Here is a 4913-nt window from a genome sequence, read left to right as displayed (position 1 = left end):
AAAGCGTAAAACAGCGAAGTACGGGGGAAGCGCCTCCCACTGCTCTGCCTGAAAACTGCAGCCGCTCCTGATTGGTCTCCAGCAGCGCTTAATAAACATGTGGCCTTACTCACTGGGTGGTGCACAAGTGGGTGCCCCTCTATTCTGCTACACACCCACCGCCTTTAGTATTTCCAAGCACACAGCTATGTACCTACACTCATCCTCTGGCGCTGGGATGTGTCCATAGAGACGTAAAGCAAGGGGAAGTAAACCCAATTTATTACGTAATGGGAAGTGAACTTAACTTATTAAACATATTTTCTCAGGACGTTAAAGTCTTTAATCAAAACTTTGAGTCAGTGGCCAATGTGTATGCTGCGCTGCATATTAATTGAAAGGAATTATGAGACTAAACCTGATATTATATCAATATGACTGTAATTAAAGAGTCTAACAAAATCATTATATTCTATTGAACTGATATGAGGTTGCCCCCACCCTTGCGGGGTTGCTGATATGAGATTGGCCCCCACAGCTGATATGCTAGAGGTGAGACGTAGCAGCCTGGTACAGCTGTATAGGCAGAGACCAGAGAGTTGTCTCCATACTAACACGGGAATCTGATATTTGCCTGTGCCAGTCTGGCTTCTGCCTCTGTGAACTGGCCAGGTATATCACAGAAGTATATGGGTGATGGGGGGGGGGGACATTCGGTGCTTAGCAATAAGGTCGCTGTGTCGCTAGTTGCGGTTATCAATTGGAAAGCTGTCTTCTATGGTTCACTGCCCCTCTGTAATTACCGCCTCTATACTGGGGGCAGGTGAGTATGTATGTGACAAAAAGTTATTATAGGACGAATAGTATTTGCAGGACCCTTCAACATGTATCCCTGCTAAAGTTCAGCGGCTGATGGAGGGCCGCAACTTGGTTACCTACGTGATAAACGCCTTCTCCTGCATAGTGCTACCAGCAGTCACCGGCGCTTATTACTATTCACTTGAAAGTCTATAGCGCTATATGGAAATTATGTCGGTTATATAGAATAGAGTATATATCAGCGAAGCAAAGTCTGCCTGTAAACAGATACCGGCTATTGATCTGTTCAGCACTATCGGTTCTCTGCCTCTGCATAATCACTGACTGTGCCGACTACGACACTTTTGTCACTTTTGTGTCTGACTGAATACTTTGTTACGAATACGATTAGCATTATTGATGGCATTTCTTTCTTTTCTTTTTATGAAAATTATTATATATATATATATATATATATATACATATAGATTTGTATAACTTGTTTAATTTATATAATTTTTTGTTAAATAATACAACAACAAAAGGTAAGTATTAAATCAAACATTTATCAAGCTTACATCGAGGACAGAGCATGACAGAGGCGCCAGGGGCAAAGTCTACACAGTCAGTGCTTAAACAGATTTTGCGGTATTCGTTATTTATAGTTACCCTTTACCTCTGTCACCTGGAAGACGGTCTATAACGCGAATACTGATTCGATTATATATCGAATAAGCAATACAAACATGATTTAATGCAGTTAATGTAGTTAACAGTTATATGTGTATGTAAGAATATGTGTATGCGTATATATACACATATATACACACATGTAATGGGAATGCAAAATAAACTAATTCTGGTATTTTCCCTTGTGCCCCCCCAAACCTGAGTCAGTTATTATGTAAAGGCCGATAATAACAGCAATATTAAGTAGAGCCTATCTCGTCCCATAGTGGAAGATCAGTGTGCTTTTTTTGTACGCAGTGCCCAAATCACAATATAAAGTGTGTGGGACAGAGCTCTTTGGATCAGCCACCTTGTGACTTTGTACTCAAAATTTAATCCGTTTAGTATCCAGACCGCCAACATTGTGAGCCGATTTCTATCAGAATGCTCGCAATCATTTACACCTTGTCACCAAACTGATTAAAGTCACAAAACTAATTATCTGACTTAAATTAAATAAGAACGACTGTGTTTGATTGTTGTCTTGTTTCTACCTTTGTAGTATGTTTGTAGTCTCCTGAGCTGGGGTCTTTGGGCGAGAAGACGAAGGAGAACAGTTATGATTGTTACATGGGCAATACAGAAGCCGCAACATCGCTGTCACCTCATTGTCTGCTATGATATAAACACAATCGCATCTGTCGCCTCTTAATCCAATCATCTTTAAATGTATTCACTTATATTGTTTAATATATCTCCGTGTATTATGTGTGTATATATACATATATCTAAAAAAAAAAAAAAAATTAAAAAATTCATACAGAATCATACAGTAATGACATTTTTTTATTTCTAGGGCTTCGCAATTTTTTTTACTAGATTTTATTTAAAAAACATAGATTTAATAGGATGGCAGGGAGCAAATATTCATAGCATTGGACCCCCAGATAAATCATTCAATTACAGCATTTCTTCATTTTTCAGGATGATTAATTGTATTCATGCTAATAAACAAAATACAAAAACGTATTATTTTATTCACGATTCAACATTCATGTCTTTATTCAGACGCCACACATTTAAAATTCATTTACTGGATCGAACCTAGAATAGTCCATAAAAGATTTCCCTGAATGTGGAAGGAACCAAATCCTAGATTCGGGGCGCGCCGGGATTATTTTCAGACAGTTTCAATCACTTTCGGCTAACTCAAACGAATGAAAATAAAAAGGTTGTGTGTTGTTATTTCGCAGTGTCCCTGGGGTACTCTGTTCCCCATGAGAGGGAACTACAAAGTGCTGCAGTTTGGGAGTAGAAAAGCTGAGGTGACAGGGGAGCGCACCTTCCTGTCTCCCTCCACGCAGCAGATAAAGGCATGTGGCGCAGAGATACTGCCCTGTACAAAGTGATTTCATGACTCCGCCGTGACCTGCACTTTATCTCCTCTCTCCCACGTTTAGGCGCTGCTGATCTGCAGGGACAGACACATGCCATCTCGCCAGCTTACATTTTCCATGCTAGAACAGAGCTTACTGAAAACGAGGTTGATGAGAATTCTTCCATAAAGAAGAGCCGTACGGTGACCCCACCAGGAGCCATTGCTAATTAGATTGGCACTTTGGCGCTTTGGACGCTTTTAAAGTGCTTTTCCCAGTGGGGATATTCTCACATTTATCTCAGTTGCTTGTCTGCTTGTCTGACACGGGCATTATAATCTGTATCAGGAGAGTGTGACTTGCTGGCTCCATACACACTTACCTGCACTGTAAGGGCCTCTGTAAAATACAGTGCAACTACAACCAGTGGGTGCCATTTACAGAGTAGATGAAATTACATTATAAAGAAGGAAGATTATTCATTATGCTTTGCACTCTGTGACTGAATGTGCAATAGTGGGCATGTCTGACTTGTATAAAGATGTGTCAATAGATGCATTTATAGACAGAACAGTAACATACCTGCATATTTTCAGGATTAATTAAAATATTGTAATTGCAGCCCTGTATTAGATTGTGCACTTCCAGGTGGCACCTATTAGGTGGTTTACTTGCTGTATGTGTATGCGGGTTGTTTCTACAATTCATTGTGTGAATGCACAAAAACAAAACCGTCTGTGTGCAGTCCCAGTGATAACCATATGGACCTCAGCTGTCTTCTCTAATACAGACTCTTCTGCCAACTTTTCTATAATGAAAATGAACCAACATGTGCCTCTCTATTTGTCTACTTTATCTGAGTGCTTATCAGTTTACATTCATCTCCAGTGTGCATAGTGCTTTATATGATAACAATAAGAACAACATCAACACTTAATCCATATTACACGCCTAAGGATACAGGGTTAGCAGAGAACACAGGAGCCTTCGTTTATGTCACCTGGGGCAATTCAATACATTTTGTTTTGCATCATAGGTACATAGTAGATGAAGTTGGAAAAAATATATCCAGAAAGTTTAAGGTTTTGTTAAAATAATTCTCACCTTGCTTCTAACAGGTATAGAGTAAAGTGTAAATTATGTATCTGAGGTTGCCTCTGCCTTTCCACTGAAGTCAGAAAAAAGTCTGTGAAACCTTTCAGGTGTGTAATACAATCTTAAAGCTGGCTACAAATACTTAGATCTGCTCCCAATTTGGGCACCTAGGCAGAAGGCCAAATCATAGAGACTTCATTGTATGGCCTCAGGGCCATCTAGTTCACTTAATAGCTGCCCAAGAGTAGATATTGGTCATGGAGTCCATCCTTTTAGCCTCAAACATGGGTCAAGCTGCTAACTTGGTCAGGAGCTGCCAAGTTGACTAGTAATATCAGCCCGTCTATGACCTATTTATCTGCTGGTGGGTCAAGTCCTTCTCATCTTATTAAAATACCTTGTGTGCCATAGCAATATAATTTGTCTGAATATAAAAGGGATTCCAATTACAGTGGATGAACTTGGTTAAATTTCTAGACTCTATGATTTGTGACCTTGAGCAAGCTCTTTTATCTCCTTTTGCTTCTGTTATATAACAGATATAGCAGGCGCCATGGAAGATGATTTTTAGGGGGGGTAGAAGTAGGTTTTGCCGCCACACAAAGCCTTTCCCTTGCTCCGTCTCTCCGCCAGTCCCACCCACACTTACTTCTGGAACTGGGGGTAGAAATTCTGGGGGATCTTGGCCGGAATGCTTGGGACCTGAGGTTTTCCAGATAAGGTTTTGTTCCCATAATTTGGATCACCATACCATAAGTGTGCTATAAATCATTTAAACATTAAATAAACCAAATAGGATTTGGTACAGTACAGTTTTATTATAACAGAAAAACAAAATTATTTAAAAAACGGGTTGAAAGATAAGGGATCCAGTACCTGTATATGTATATAGAATAATTTATCCACTATTGTAAAATATAATGATAAGTCACAGAGAAGCTCCAAAATCATAAAAAGAGAAAAGGTTGCAGACCAAGTGCTTTTGGATTTAGAACT

General features: G+C 39.6%; 1 long non-coding RNA gene across 1 annotated transcript; it reads left to right on the top strand.

The window, feature by feature from the left end:
* Positions 1-125: 125 nt before the first annotated feature.
* LOC116411483 lies at positions 126-2490 on the top strand. The gene is made up of 2 exons (XR_004223128.1): positions 126-802; positions 2009-2490. It is a non-coding gene; the product is annotated as an uncharacterized LOC116411483 (long non-coding RNA).
* The last annotated feature ends 2423 nt before the right edge of the window (positions 2491-4913 follow it).

This window comes from Xenopus tropicalis, chromosome 6 (assembly GCF_000004195.4).
Source record: "Xenopus tropicalis strain Nigerian chromosome 6, UCB_Xtro_10.0, whole genome shotgun sequence".
In the NCBI taxonomy this organism is placed as follows: Eukaryota; Metazoa; Chordata; class Amphibia; order Anura; family Pipidae; genus Xenopus; species Xenopus tropicalis.
This window is presented reverse-complemented; position numbering and strand designations above follow the sequence as displayed.